Here is a 17,488-nt window from a genome sequence, read left to right on the forward strand (position 1 = left end):
GTAACAGAATGAGGAGTCAACCGATAAATCTTGATCTTACGTGACACTTCCTCCTTCCAACACTTGATACACGCTAGAGACATTTGAATAGTTTTCTTTAATACTCTATTCAGCCTCTCCACCATACCATTGGTCTCAGGATGGTAAAGAGAAGTTTTCTTATGTATAATGCCTCTTTCACTCAAGAAGCGTTCCATGTCCTGTGAAACCAATTGTACACCATTATCTGTGAGAATAGAGGAAGGAAACCCTTCTCTGTCAAAAATATCATTGAGAAAGCCTATACATCCCGTGTTTCCACGGAAGTAGTGATTTTAAATTCAGGCCACCTTGAATACATATCCAATAACACAATTACATATTTATCAGGACCTGAATATCTAATCGGACCCAAAATATCCAAAGAAATCTCTTCCCAAGGTTCTTTCGGAAGCTCCCTCACCTTCATGGGCTGGACTCTACAAGTTAAAGTCTTGTCAGCTTTCAAACATTGTGCACACTCCCTAACACGTCTTTCAATTAACACATCCATACCTGGCCACCAATACATGAGTCTCAACCTTTCTTTTGTTTTAGAAATGCCAGGATGACTCTCAAGAGCTATAGAGATTAGCTCATCTCTCAACTTCTCCGGAGGAACAAGCCTAGTTCCTCTCAATATGAGATCACCATGAGTTGACAATTCACTTCTAACTCTCCAGAATCCACACAATTGTTGATCATTCTTTTCAGCACCGTCCCATCCACTTCTGATTTTTTTAAGAACTTTCTGTAAAACTTCATCACCGAGTAACTCCAACATCCATTCACTCTCCTTGATTATACCATCCTTGATCATACATACCTCAAAATCATCACTACCATACATGGAAATATCCTCATTCTCTAAACTGTCACTTACTAACCTTGAACAACAATCTGCCAGGTTGTTTTCAACTCCGGGTATGTATTGGACCCCAAATGAGAATTCCTGCAAAGCTACTACCCACTTTCTGATTCTACCAGATACAGCATCCAAACCCTTTTTTTCAAAGATCTCTTTTAACGGTTTATGGTCCGTTTTTATCAAAAATTTGCTTCCCCACACAAACTTTCTTAGTTTATTCACCGCCCAGAACACAGCTAACGCTTCCTTTTCAATAACAGAATAGTTTAATTCTGCCCCCTTCAAGGACCTGGATAAAAAAAGTACTGTTCTTTCAACTCCATTACAAGTTTGTATCAAGACAGCCCCAAGGCCCTTGGCGCTAGCATCCGACATTATTACTGTATCATGCCCAGGTTCAAAACTATTTAAACTAGAAGCAAACTTCAAACTTTGTTTCATTAAATTGAACTCCTTTTCACACTCATCACTCCAGTTAAAAGCAACACCCTTTCTCACTAATTCCCTCATACATATTGTTTTGTCAGCAAAATGATCCACAAATTTACTGTAAAACTCTGCCATACCAAGAAATTTTACCACCTCGTCTTTTGAAGAAGGACTGGAAAAATTAATTATAGTATCTACCAACTCTTTCTTGGGTTCAATCCCCTTTGAAGAAATTTTGTGACCAAGATAGTCAATTTCATGAAGATTAAATTTGCATTTTTCTGATTTTAAGGTTAAGCCACTCTCTTCCAGTTTCTGAAGAACTCGGCGTACTCTTTCATTGTGTTCTTTTCCATCCCTACCATATACAAGAATGTCATCTTGATAAATCTTGATTCCTTGCAATCCTTCTAGCAGCCTCTCCATGGCACGTTGAAACACAGCTGCAGCTGAAGCCAGGCCAAAGGGCATACGGATAAACTTGTAGATACCAAAAGGAGTGATGAATGCTGTTAAATTTTGAGAGTCTTTATGTAAAGTAATTTGGTGGTAGGCAGACGTTAAATCTATAGAAGAGAAGCAATTTGCATTACCTAATAAAGATAGCATTTCATTAATGTTGGGCAAAGGGTAATGATCCACCACTATACATTTATTTAGTTCTCTCAAGTCAATGCACAGCCTTGGTTCGCCATTGGCCTTTACAGCCATGACCACTGGAGCCAACCATTCAGTGGCTTACACCTCTTCAATAATGCCATTCTTTTTTAGCTTATCTAATTATGCTCTCATTTTTTCCTTGACCATTAAAGGTACACCTCTTACTTTACTGACCACAGGTGTGACATCTTTCTTCATCTTAATTTTATGCACATAACCTTTCATACACCCAAGTTTGTTTTGAAAAAGATTTGGACATTCTTGCTCATATGATGGTCTCAGATTGTTAATCTTGTCACACTCATCATTTTCCACTGAATCAACACACACATAATTTTTCAATCTTACAGATGGATTTTCATTGGGATCAAGATACACTCTTAAATCTTTTTGGTGGAACCAGCTAATGAGGGAATCTCCTCTCAAAGAAACATAGACTTTGCCAGCTGTGAGCCTATTTTTGAATTGAATTGAACCAACAAAGTAACCTAATAACTTTATCGGTTTCCCACCATACCCTTTGGGTGAAATATCTGGTTTGAAAAGTTTCACAGAAGTTCTGAGGTGTTTTTCAAATAAAGTCCTAGGAATAAGTGTGATCCTAGCTCCAGAGTCAAACATCATGGGAATATGTACTCCCTCAACCAGTACAGTATCTATTGGACCACTGATACCATTTTTAACTTGTAAAACAAATTCTTCCGGAAAATCTTCATCTACCAAACTTACCTCCTGAACCTTTTTTTTCTTATATCTGCACTCCTGCAGCAAGAAGTAACATGTCCTTTCTTACCACACTTCTTACAAGATGCCTTCCAACCAACACAGCCTTTGAAGTTAGCATAATGACCAAATTCACCACACCTATAACACCTTCCCTGAACATTTTCCTTCTCCTTATTGACTTTCGAATTTACCTTCACTATTTTCTGAGAAATCACCCTCTCTTGTGAGTTCTTCCCTTGACCGACAAAATGTACATCACATTCTCTTTCAGTAAAATTTGTCCTCTTAATTTCTTCAACACAAGCAGAACTATGTTCATGCATTTTAGCAATCACAATTACTTCACTTAGAGAAGGGTTGTCTTTATTCCAAAAGGATTCCTTTGCTTTCTCAATGCTACAACCCAACATGAATTGATCTCTTAACCTTTCTTCCTTATTACTCCCAAAATTACACGAAGATGCTAATTTCCTTAGAACTGTGATGTACTCCTCTATAGATTCACCTGGGTGTTGAACCCTCTTCCCAAAGTGATACCTTTCTAAAACTGTGGAAACTTTAGGTAAATAATGCAAATCAAGTTTCTTAATACAAATCTCAAAATCATTGAGTTCACTGGCATCTTCAACAGAAAGTTCAGGAAGATTCTCAAACACCTCCTGACCTTCAGCCTCTAAACAGTGTAACAAAAGTGACATTTTGCGCTCAGCACTCAAAGAAGTGCCACAGACCCTTGCATAATGTGAAAATACACATTTCCATTTTCTCCACGGAATCTGTGGTTCACCAGGAGAAGGTAAGAAAAACGGGGGATATGTTACGTTCTGCATGGTGAATGTTAATAATAAATACAATACTAATGTCTCCTTTTAAATTATTAAATTTTGTAAAACCTTAACTTCCTAAATATCATGCAACATACCGTTATATACTGAAACAGTAGATTATGTTTTACCCTTTGTGAGACATAGATCTACTCAAGGCAATACAGTATTTAAACTAACAAGTTTCTATTACATGAGAATATGTGATTGAATAACTTAAAACTCTGAAAATACAAAAGTTTTCCTTTGCTTTGAGTTCAAAAGCTTTCCTTTGCTTAGACAGATTCAACCATAAAAGGATCAAAACAACTCCAGCTCCAAAACTATAGCTCCAGCTCCAGGAAGCATTTTTTCACCCCAGAGCTTCCTGTGCACCTCAGCGTCACCCTCTGGCACCAGGAACAATTTCCTCGAGACTTCAAAGAAGACACCATCACATCTTGTGACTCCGTAGCTCCATTGTATTTACAGAGGAGCGTTACAGTTGAAAAATTAAATTGCCGCCTGCTGCTCCAAACTGTGATGAAATTAAACCTCCGCGGCTCCACAACTCGGCTCCGCGACTCGGCTGCACTGCAGGAGAACAAAACGGGCGCGAAACTAGATCACCGCGGCTTCCCGACTGCTCCCCGAGTCGGCTCCGCGACCCGGCTGCACTGCAGAAGGGCAGAGCGGCTGCGAAACTAGATCGCCGCTAGTCACCGCGGCTCTGCTGTCCCACGCCGCAAGATGTACACTGCAGTTCTGCTCAAAGACGGACGAAGCAGCCAATCAACCGAAACAGCCCAGCTCCGGCGCTCCTTGCCTGTACACCAAAACGCCCACGCCAGACCCTGTCCTTTTAAATCAGGGCTTGCTGCCAGAGATTCTCCGAGCCGGTCAATGAAAGTTCAGAAACCAGGTGAGTCGCAGTTCCACAATCTAGCAATAGTGCTGGGGTGTTCACGCTCCACTTGAAGTAAATCCGGGTGAATTCTTCACCCTCGTCGCCAATGAAATGAAGTGAGAGACACTTCTTTGTGGTATATTCTGCTTAAGTTTATTCAAGATAAGGAATCCATTAAACACCCCAGCCAACAGATGTCTTCTCTCTTCGAGTCTCTTCCAACTGCCAGATCGCCGTTAGTTACAGTCACCAGGTTACGGTGACATACATTCTGCCTAAAGATTCCATGTACACAGAATGCCACACTAACGTCATTCAATAAATACGGCGCCCGCATGGCGCTTCAGAATGGCGTTAGCCGGCGCTAATTTTTTTGACGCAAAACTGCGTTAGTGCAGTTTTGCGTCAAAAAGTATAACTATGGGCCTTAACACTTTTTGCCGGATGCCTGGTTAATTCCTTTCTTTTAAATTTAAAGCCTCTATTGTCAAGTCTGTTGTATTTCTATTCAAGAAAACCAGAAGATAACATGACTATCAACAAATAAACCATACCACATCAACTACAGCTCCTATCCGGTTTTTCAAGACTCATCTGTTCATGCTCTATTGGGGAATGGTAGCAATGATAATTAGCATATTATATAGTGTATTTATGAACACATAGCAGTAGACTACAAAATGTGTAAGTTCCATAATATAATGCTATAATCCTTGTGGAGTGGAAATCATAGTGCATAACATAATAATGCACAAAAGGATCATATGCACACAAACTATTGGGAAGCAGATTTAATTTGCCAGAGGCTTTTTGCTACTAAATGTATATTAGTGAATCATTGAGTTGTTTAAGTGAGTCACATATTGTTTTTTAAATATAATCATATAATTACGCTTGAATCGTCCTAAACTCAAAAAATAAATGAAAATGTTCCATTTATTTGGATACTCCATTCATAAATTAATATTTTGAGTGAAGCAAAAAAGTATTTAATTGATTGAAATTCAAGAATAGATGAATGAAATAAACGAATTTCTTAGATAAAGTACTCAATGTGTCAACAATACTTTCAAAATAAAAGAATAGCTGGATACATTTCATGAACATATTATCATATGAACAGAAAATACCTGAGCATTATCTGTATATTCTTCTAAGTCTCACGCCCTCGGTTCAAAACCCAGAGGGGAAGACTTATCAAAATGTCACGCAGCACAGCAAGTCCCCTTGCTTGGCTGTGTTGTGTGACAAGGAGGAGGCAAATATATGCCATGTATAACATTATAGGACGCATTCCTGTCCTTTCCTTGCACTGGTGCACTATGTGCTGCCTTGTGCCAACACAGGCATAGTGCAATGGTGTCAGTGTTGCAGGCAGGAATAGTTTTGTGCAGGAGGAGACACCTTCATGTATAAAAACAATCCTCCGAGATTTTTTTCCTTTATCTATGTGTGTTGTAGAATGGGAAGGTGGAGCATATTGATGCATTCCCAGGTCTAATACTAATAATAAATCTGGGAATGCATCAAAATCCACAGGTGAAAATGTGGGAACACCTACGCTCCACCCATGGAATGCTACCCTGGGGCAGAGTAACGTGAGGCAGTGACTAGTGCTGCCTTGAATTCTTCCAGATTTACCAAGTCAAGCAGGGCCAATCAATGAGGCCATACGTGGCTTCATAAACCTCATTCTAGGTTTTGCGACACACTGTGTCCCCTTGCATGGCACAAGGGTGTAGTTATATTTGTATTTTGACCACTAACTTCATGTAGCACCACTTTGCACTTGGTTTAGCTGCCCACCGTCACATTAGTGGTCACCAGTTGCAGACTCCATTTTGGTATTCAGTTTAGCTTTAGCTTCACTGTCACGTTAAGGTTGCGAGTAGTTTTCCGTACAAACATGCTATTTCTGCATGTTCTCTTTCTCATCGAAGAGCTAGGACATATAATCACTGAAGAGCTATGAAATAATATGGAGGAGTTAGTCAGTCAGCACGATAAGGATGTATTAGACTGATGTTTATGGTACAGCAGGGAACGGTTTGGCTTTGGGAGGTACGCCTTGGGACTTTGGCCAATTCCCAATGTGTTTCTTTCAAAGCTTACCTAAACTAGCCAGCATTTTTAAATACTTCTCAATAGGATGGGTTTTCCAGAAAGCTCCTCCTTCGTATTTTTAAGATATAAAAGAGACCCTGATCAACAGTAGGAGACTCAGAGACCTCAATAAGGATTCAGACGTCGGATACCTGATATCGATTTCCTGTGAGGGTGGAGATCTCTCTTTCTCGAACGGGGTGATCGGCTTGCTGGCAGGAGAAAGATGAAGCACCTGACTATCCCTACGGTGATCCATTTTTATTAATTATTTGCTTTGCATTGTGTATGTATATATATACATTTATATCAATATCAGTGTTTGTATTCTTGCATGTATATATTTGCTGTTTATAGATTAAAGATTCTTTATATATGGTTAATTCATTGTTGCACATTTTAAAAGTACACTTTTTGCTATTCAAGCCTTCCTTCACGAGCCTTGCGAAAAGCTATAATAAATGTCTTCTTAGATTAAGAAGTGCATTCCAGAGAATCTTTTCGACTCCTTTCAGTGTGTATATTTTGGCTCAGTCAAAAGTAATGCAAAACACTTTGGCATAGATCGGCAAGGGAAGGATTTGTAGATTAAAAGTGTATATTTAAAAGTGAAAATATGTTTGGCAGGAAGACTAAAACATCTGCTTCTAAAACCATGTGTCAAATTCCTGGATGGTGCTGCGCACCTTAAGATGAGTTAGCTAGGAACTTAGCGCCGGAACTTTCCTCATTGGGGCAGAAGCCCTTTAAATTTCACACAGCGCGCCCGCTGCTCGGGTCGCGCTGGAACTTTCCTCATTGGGGCAGGAGCCCTTTAAATTTCACACAGCGCGCCCGCTGCTCGGGTCGCGCCGGAGCTTTCCTCATTGGGGCAGGAGCCCTTTAAATTTCACACAGCGCGCCCGCTGCTCGGGTCGCGCCGGAACTTTCCTCATTGGGGCAGGAGCCCTTTAAATTTCACACAGCGCGCCCGCTGTGCGGGACGCGCGCGGGCGGCGCCCGAGCCAAGCCAGGGCCAAGGGCGGGCCCGTCCTGCACCGGTCAGCGGCTGACAGAGGCTGGGCTGGGCCACCCCCCTGACATCTATCCCCCAAGTAGGCCTCATTGGACTTAGCCCCACTTGCTATTGCCAACTCTGTGACCTCAGTAAGCTGCTCTACTAAACCCGATACATTATAGCTCAACCTTGCACCAACATCAACACCAGATGGGCAAAAGGAAAGCAACAGAGGCTGGGGCCGGGGTCGTGCTAAAAGCCAAGCGAAAAAGGCATAAGCACGCAGCTAGCAACTGCGTCATGGATAGAATCGACTCTCTCCTGGGTGAATGCAATGGAATACTAACTAGCCCCCAGGGAAATAATTCTATTGAAACTGGGGGGGAGCCCACATCAATTAACAGGAAGGTCCCATGAAAATCGCTGAGATTTTCGTGAAACGTGGACAACAAGTCACTGCCACTACAGGGCAGGGCGAGAGTAGGAACGTTATCACCCATACCGCCCCTTTTCTAGTAGAAGACCTACCACTGGCCACCAACGATTTCATCCAGCTCAGCAACCGTTTTAATCCCTTAATCAACATCCCTGAATCACACGACGACATCAATCCAGGCACCCTGGCAGATGGGCCAGCAGCCACCAATATGCATTTTCCTCACGTAACCCCACAACATATCGAATGCATACAAGTTCTAAAGAAGGAAGTCACAGAACTCAAGCATATGGTTAACTCCTTAATTGCAATAGTAAAACAGCTAACTCACGCAAATAACACGGCCACCACAAACCTTGTCCAAAACCCAACCCTGTCAGGCATCACAACAAACCCGCCCAACTTCTCAGCTTCTAGCCATGTCGGCCCCCTCCCCATCGGAGATAAGACTACGAACTCTTACCAGACACCCTTTTTCCACAATTCAGGCAAAGGAAACTCACTAGACATCCATCATAAAAACCCCAAACCCATGAGCAACGTTGCCTCAAAATACTCTGCACAACCTGCCACTGATCGGTCCCATTCAGGTAACACAGTTCTAATGGTTAACGTTCCCAAGTTAACCACATTGACACGCAAGGAAGGGGCAGACTCTATCAAAAACAAGGCAATCCATTGGATTCGCCATGTCAGAGGCTGTCGATCCATAATACGCGAGGACCTAATTAATGTAGTACGACGGCCAGACCCGGGAACTCACTTTGACATCTTAAAACTGACACTCAAGGACGGGACCATGGTGAACAACCTGGTGGCCCTAGATGCAAGAACAAGCCCACCGGCACACTCACGCATCCAGTTTAAATACCCCAGGCCACCTACGCACCACGAGGAGTGCTCGAGTTACCACCCAGCAGAAAATTGATCCACTCTTGGTAAAAATGATTGACTCACAGCCTCACCTAAAATCTATGCTGGCAAACCTTGCAACTCTCTAACATCTATCACCCCCAGCTCTACCTTTTACCCCACTACTGTTTGCCCATGTATTCTCTCCCCTACCCATGACACTAAGACCACTGCCAATCCACTGAGTTCTAAAGAAGGAAGTCACAGAACTCAAGCATATGGTTAACTCCTTAATTGCAATAGTAAAACAGCTAACTCACGCAAATAACACGGCCACCACAAACCTTGTCCAAAACCCAACCCTGTCAGGCATCACAACAAACCCGCCCAACTTCTCAGCTTCTAGCCATGTCGGCCCCCTCCCCATCGGAGATAAGACTACGAACTCTTACCAGACACCCTTTTTCCACAATTCAGGCAAAGGAAACTCACTAGACATCCATCATAAAAACCCCAAACCCATGAGCAACGTTGCCTCAAAATACTCTGCACAACCTGCCACTGATCGGTCCCATTCAGGTAACACAGTTCTAATGGTTAACGTTCCCAAGTTAACCACATTGACACGCAAGGAAGGGGCAGACTCTATCAAAAACAAGGCAATCCATTGGATTCGCCATGTCAGAGGCTGTCGATCCATAATACGCGAGGACCTAATTAATGTAGTACGACGGCCAGACCCGGGAACTCACTTTGACATCTTAAAACTGACACTCAAGGACGGGACCATGGTGAACAACCTGGTGGCCCTAGATGCAAGAACAAGCCCACCGGCACACTCACGCATCCAGTTTAAATACCCCAGGCCACCTACGCACCACGAGGAGTGCTCGAGTTACCACCCAGCAGAAAATTGATCCACTCTTGGTAAAAATGATTGACTCACAGCCTCACCTAAAATCTATGCTGGCAAACCTTGCAACTCTCTAACATCTATCACCCCCAGCTCTACCTTTTACCCCACTACTGTTTGCCCATGTATTCTCTCCCCTACCCATGACACTAAGACCACTGCCAATCCACTGAGCAATCATGACAACGATGCACCCTCCATCTTGCAGGCGCATTGCCCACCAAACCAAGTGCTGCTGGCTAGGCCTGCAAGCACTTCCCGGATCAGGACCAGGTCAGTTCCAACAGAGGAACATCACCAACCACCCCAGGCCCAATGGGTAAACATTGGTATCAACCCACTTCTGCTCACTCAACCACATCTGCCAGACCAACCCCGACAGCCAACCATACAAACCCCAGGCATTTAGACAGGATTGTTCAGCCACAAACTGGGGTACGACTTGTTTCATGTAACGTGGCAGGTTTGAAATCTATCCTTCCCCTTCCATCCTTCTCCTCCTTTATTGACGAACATGACATATGTCTCCTCCAAGAGACATGGTCACTCGACCCCTTTTTTCGAACAGGCTATACAAACTTCCACATCCCCGTTGTGGCCAGCACGAGAGGCAGGCCCTCAGGGGGTCTGACCATCTGGATCAAAACATCACTTAGCTGCCATATATCACAGCTACCTGCCGACTCTCCCGACCTGTTAGGCCTTCGTCTATCCTTTGGGCCCGGATCTGTGGTGAACATCTTTAATATCTACACTCGAGGGGTCAGGGGGGGTCAAGTCTCCAAAACCCTCTGCGTCCTCGTAGCCCTCTTACAAAACTACCCCCGCCATCACAAGACCATTGTGGCTGGGGACTTCAACGTCACATTCGAACCCCTTGACTGGGACGATCTCAGGTCCACCAACGAGGAGGATCAATCCTGGTCTATCCCCGCCCTGTCAATCCCACCCATCAAGAGATGGACGCAGGTCGCTATCCAGGTCAAATCATTGACCATGGAGTTCGGGCTCAGGGCGTTAAACGCAGCACCAAATCAGACACCAATGGCAGTCACACGTTCAACAAAACCAACCACACCAGCAGAATCGACTATTGTCTATTCGACATAAGACTATGGCCTCTAGCCATCGACATGTCGATCACTGAAAGGGCTGAAAGTGATCACAACCCTCTCTCTGTCCACACATTAGCTCTAGGTAATCTCCCATCCACGTCTAACTCCCCAGCAGTAGCACCCGAGGGTATTAGCCTGGCCAACAATAAACAACACCTAAAATGGGACAAGGTCGTGGCTCGGCCCGCACTCATCAACGCTGCCAATAACACCCTAAAATTCACACTAACGGGCCTAGAGGCAGGTCCTGCAATTCCCTACCAGGAAATAAGCTTAATCCACACCTTCTGCTTTAGGGATATCGCAGCCCACTTCTTTGTACCCCCAGCCCACGACGACAAACGACCCATAGGTAGGCACCGCTGGTTCAACAAAACATGTCGGTCCCTAAACAAGCGCTTAGTTCAAGCCATTAAATCCAAGGACCCCACCGCCATCCGCGTAGCTAGTAAGTCCTATAAATCTGCAATACGCATAGCCAAGCGTAACCAAGATAATAAATGGTGGACAGCACTCAGTGACGCTGTGCGCGAGAGGAACCATAGTCTGTTCTGGTCCCTGGCAGCGCGAGGCCCAGAAACCAGTGTTTTGGACATCACAACCAATATTGCCCCGAGAGACTGGGTAGTTCACTTTAGCAGCCTGTACTCCCCTGATCACGATAGCCCCATCCCTGTTTGCACGGGCCCCCACCTAAATCACCCATTAGCACCCACCACCGCAGCACCCCTGTTGTTTTCCCAAAGTGACATAACCTATTCTCTAAGCACCTTAAAACGCGGCAGGGCCCCTGGTTCAGACTGCGTCCCAGCAGACCTGTTCACAACAGACCTAGCATATTGGTCAAGATACCTCACCATTATAGCTACTGCAATAGCATCTGGGGCGCCAATTCCCGAGTCTTGGAAAGCGGCTATTGTTATTCCAATCTTTAAAAAAGGGCGACAGATCACTTCCTTGCAACTATAGACCTATTAGCCTAATCGACTGTGTCCAAAAAGTCTTCTGCCACTGCCTCCTAGGAAAGATCGAAGATTGGATGACTGAACGCGATATCCTTAGCCCCCTCCAAGCCGGTTTCCGGAAGAAAATTTCCACCACTGATCAAGCCCTCAGATTCCTATTATTATATCGGAAAACAGTGTTTATTGGTAAAGGCAGCCTTTATGTAGCTTTTGTGGACCTCAAATCTGCTATTGACCTAGTACCTCGCAACAAACTATGGGACACACTCTTTTGGTTGGGAATCCCGGAGCACATTCTTGCCATTCTGATACGACTCCACGAGGACAACTACGCACAAGTCAGGTGGGGCAACAAGGGCCAATTAACTGATAGAATCCACGTTTGCCGGGGTGTGCAGCAAGGGTGCGTACTTGCCCCGACCCTCTTTTCCCTGTATAGCAATGAAATCGTCCCCTCCCTCCTCAGACTCCAGGCTGACGCACCTTCACTCGGAACTCGAAACTCCTTGCGTGCTTCGAGCATTTCTGCTCATCACAGGGACTCGAAATCAATGCCTCGAAAATAAAACTAATGACCCTCAATCCCCACAGATCTTTTAAAGGGAAGTTTACTTTAGAGGGCTCCACACTTGAGAAGGTGGGCATTTTCAGCTACCTGGGCATAACATTCACTGACAACATGTCTTGGAAGCCACACGTGGGAAAACAAGCCCTAAAACTAAAACAAACAACAGGGGTACTACTAAAAAAAATTCACCTCTCACACACAAAACCAATTCGCCCAGCATTACAGTTATACGAAGCCCAGGCCGTTTCCTCAGCGCTTTACGGGGCTGAACTATGGGGCTGTACCAAAACCCAAGATTTAACCACCGTTGAAAACAACTTCCTAAGAAACCTTGTGTCCCTTCCGCTAAGCACCCCACTGTTCCCCCTTTTCAAGGATCTCGGTATCAAACGCATTGGACACAAAGCCCGCCTGCGACCTCTGCGGTACTGGCGGTGTCTCTGGACCACCCCGGAGCTCGACATCTTCACTGAAGCTCTACAGTGCTACAATGCATCAAGGGTTCATTGTACTCACTTGGGCTCGACGATCTCTGGAACTCACCAAACACGTCAGTCTTCCCCTCGAAAAGCGAACTAAAGAAACTATACTGGCAAATGGCAAATTATGAAGACACAAGGGCTGCACTCCACACTACACTATCTTGTGACTTTGCCAACCTAAAAGAGTCATGCAAGTACGAAGCTTTCTGGGACCTAATCACGGTGCCAAGGGAAAGGAAACTGTACTTCCAGCTCCGCATTGGTACACTCCCATTAAGACTTCTCACCAGTAGCTGGTCACACAATGAATCAACCGTATGTCCAGCTTGCAAAGCCCCCGTCGAGAATCTCCCTCACGTCCTTTTTGCCTGCCCCGCGTACATCGCCCCCGTAGGAAATGGCTGGCCCCGGCATGCAGATTACTGGGAGTCCGCAGCTCTGCGCTAGCCCTGCGAATCCTCAAATCAGACACTAGGCCAACGCTAGTGATCGCCGTCGCCAAATTCCTCGGAGCTAGGTGGCTTGTTAGAGGGAAAACCCTTCTGGATAAAGACTCCAAATAAGATTGTCCCATCGTCCTGTGCAGCACATTTTACTCCATTTTATTCCATTTTTATTCCACTTTTTTCCATTTTCTCTTATCTTTTACTCCCTTTTATCATTATATTTACTTGTAATTATCATTATGTGTATTTATTTGTATTTACTACTCCTTTCGCTTTTTTGGCTCTTGTAGCCGCAATAAAGCTCCTTTGAATTGAATTGAGTTAGCTAGTGAATTTTCACATTTGGCTGGTTTATCAGTAAGTTGGGATGAATGTTTGGATGAAGCAGAACCAGCGAATGTTTTATCTTGCTTAAGAAAAGTACCAGTTGAAGGGAATGAGCTTTCTGTTCTTGACAGACGGGGGGGGTACTTTTGTCTGCCTACACAAAAATGTATGAAAAATTTAAACAGTTAAAAAGGGTAAATGAACAACTGGAAAAGCAGCTTTGTGGATTCAAAGAATAGTGTTACCATGTTGTCTTGCCAAAATAAATTATAAGGCAGACACGTATCAAACCATCGCAGAACATGCTGCAATCAAAGTAGCTCAAAACAAATATCATAAACGTAGAGAAAGGATAAATCAGAAAAAGGTCCATTTAGTCATTGCTAATGCTGTTTTGGATTGGTGCCCAGATTCGTCTTGGATTAATAGCATTTGGACCAGCAGTGATCCGTCAAACTCTAGTGATGAGGAGAGTGATAAAGGTGGGGAACAGGGGGACCTACAGGAGCAGAATGTAATGCGTGCACAATCAATATTTAGATGAAAATTGTAGCACACACCACAAGATCCAGGCAGGAGTTGCACTACATGCTCTAGAAGATTATACCCAGCAAGAAGTAAATGACATTATGGATCGCTTTAAACAGAGAAGAGTGGTGCCCCAACTTGCTTGGGTTGTGAGGTTGTTTGAAACTTGTGCTTCTGGTGTTATGTTAGATGTTGAGGACTCTCGCAAGTTCTGTACTCTAAGTTCTGATCCATTAATAAAGGAACAGTTCAGGGGTTTTCAAGGACAATACCAGACCACTTTGTTACAACTAGTTGTTGATGGATGTAATATGAAGTACCCGACTGATTCAGAGTAGCCTCCCAATGAGAAATCCTGGTATACTTTACGTGATGCAATGCAAGGAATTAAGGAGGAGGCAATGAAATCTGCCATTTTCTTGGGCAATGCACACCAATTGTTAGATGGACTGCTTGCTGTGCCAGTAAGAAACAAAATAATTTGCCTTGATCCACCTGCCAATAAGCAAGTAATTATGACTTTATTAATCAATCAGACAGGGCAGGCTTTGAAAGATGTACTGGAAGCGGTCAGAGAGTTAGATGAATTAGGAATTTGGGATAAACCTGAGAGATCTTCAAGGTCTGCGGGTCGCACAGATAACAACTGTCAACACCAGGACAGCGCGCGCTCTATGGGCGTCTAGAAAGCAAAAACCCAACACTCTCAAGAAAATTTAATTTATGCATTGTGATGATATGTTATTGTTTAACCTTTTGCATTGCAGAATTCAATCCAGAAGATTCATTCTTAAGGTGCTTATAAATACTGTTCATTTGCAATGTATTGCTGCAGGCTTTCAGAGTAAGTCAGGGTGTGGTCCCTTTCCAGGGCCTTCCAGAAGCTTTCCCTGCAGCATGCCTGGGTGCGGTTGTGGGCTGGGCCAAGACTCTATAAAAGGGAGTTAGCCCAGCTCCATGTGCTCACTTTTTAGAGGTCCCGGTGCAGAGCAGCAACAACTTCCTGAGCTCCTGTTCTGGTGGTCTACCTTGACCTCCAGGCCTCTGTGCTTTATTCTTCAGTGGTGATTCTTAGTCAGGGCGGTAAGGCGGAGGTTGGGCTGGGCCCCCGTCTCCGTTTTCGATGACGCTCTAATTCTTGGGCCTAATTCCTGATGTTAATAGAGTTTTGCTCATGCGTTTGTAACTGTGCATTTAGACTTTTCATGGCATTTGTATGCACACATTCTAATCGGCAAGATGCACAATTCCATCCTTGAGAATAATTAATGTTATTCATTGTGCGCTACCATTCCTTGAAAGTTTCATGGTAGCATTTGAATCGGCAACACGCGCAATTCTTTCCTGGTGTGTAATTCCTAGTATTCACTGTACGCTACCAGTTTCATGGTGACATTCAAATCGGCAACATGCGTGATTCTATCCTTGTGTGAAATTCTTGGTATTCATTGTAGGCTACCATTTTCCGAAGCATTTTCATGGTGGCATTTGAATCTGCAAGACGCGCAATTCTTTCCTTGAGTGCTTTTCATATTATTCATTGTGCGCGACCATTTCTTGCCATTTTCATGGTGGCATTCGAATCGGCAACACGCACGATTCTTTCCTTGTGTGTGATTCTTGATATTCATTGTACGCTACCATTTCCGAGCCATTTTCATGGTGGCATTCGAATCGACAAGATGCGCGATTCTTTCCTCGTGTATAAATAATGTAAATTGCTGTGCGCTACCATTCTAAGTCATTTCCTTGGTAGCATTTCGAGTTGACAAGTCACGTGATTTATTCCTTGAATCTACACTGTGTGATTTGATGGTGCACAATCCTTTTATGGTGTTTTAAAAACCTGCAAGGTGCGCAATTTACTTTTCCAAAGTTTTTGAGAAGAACACAACAAGACCAGAGTTCTAGATGTAATGCTGTGTGTTCCTCATATGTATTCTTAAATGGAGATTCATATGATTGTTTAGAAATTGCTCAGAGTGTTCCCTGATTCTCATGCTAAAGAAAGTACTTGAATCTGAAAGTTCTATTTAACTTTTCTTGTTTCCTCCTCAGGTATTCGGTCATCTAAAGCCAAGTCAGTTTTAGGACTATTCAAGGATTGTTCATGTTTTCAGAAAGGACAAAGCTTAGAGTTGTAGCATGGTACTGATTTCATGAGATGTCATTTTGATGTTGTGTTTTAACCTTTTGCTTCCTGCAGGTCTCCTTCCCCGCTGTTCCCTTCCTAATCCCCTTTTCCCCACTTGGACTCTCTTAGACTCTGTGACAAATCTAATCAGAGTATTGGAGCTGTTTTGTGGTGGAAGTGTTGGGAACATGCACAGCCCCCGAGGATCTGCTGACTCTGACAACAACAGAGTGTGCAGGAAAGACATGTTTATGGCGCTACTAAAAGTTGGTGTTAATAAAGAACAGATGGTGGGATAGATACCAAAAGCTTGTGGGAAATGTACCGTAAAAGTGGTTTAGATTGAAAGGATAGCAGCAAAAAGATAAACAAGCAAGATAACAAGTGTGAAACAGAGAGCCAGTTACAGATATCAAAGGAAGGAAAAGAAAGGGAGAAAAATGTTTCCTTACAAGAAAAGGAGGAAAACCTGGAAAGTGACTGGTTAACTTTTGAGCACAGAGACGGGGCGAGCCTCCTCGCAAATATGAAAGCATATATCCAGACCTCAAGTTAACAGGTTCAAATCAGACCAGTAAACTGGCCAAGCTCCAGTTTAATGTTGGGCTCGTCAAGATACCATACCTTATGTTGATTTAGAAATACATTGGAAACATAAAAATGTGCAAAAAGTTTGAGCCTTAGTTGACACCGGAGAGGAGGCCTCTTTGATTTATGGAAATCCATAGAAGTTTAACTGACTGCATTACACCATCACAGGGCTGGGGGGAAGACAGACCCCTGCTGTACAAACCACAGTACAAATGAAAATAGGGAGAACAGCAAAAAAGAGAATATACTGGGCCTATTGTGCCTCTTTTGGAATACATACTTGGAATTGACATTTTGAAGAAATTACTTTGTATTTGGATGATGGTTGTTATCAGTTTGGAACAAAAAGATACATTTCAGTGGCTGCCATGAAAGTGGGTCGTTTAGAAATTCCCCCAGTGAAGGTGCCCCTGGCAACTAAAGTAATTCATTTGAAACAGTACTGCATTCCTGGAGGGCATAATGAAATAAGTGAAACTATAAAAGACATAATTGAGGCTGGTGTGATAGCTCCGACTACTACTGAATGGAACAATCCCCTTTGTCCGGTTAAACAACCTGATGGGCGGTACAGAATGACGGTTCATTACCGAGAGCTGAATAAACATTCACCTCCTTTG

The sequence above is a fragment of the Pleurodeles waltl genome, chromosome 6 (genome assembly GCF_031143425.1).
Source record: "Pleurodeles waltl isolate 20211129_DDA chromosome 6, aPleWal1.hap1.20221129, whole genome shotgun sequence".
NCBI classification, from domain to species: Eukaryota; Metazoa; Chordata; class Amphibia; order Caudata; family Salamandridae; genus Pleurodeles; species Pleurodeles waltl.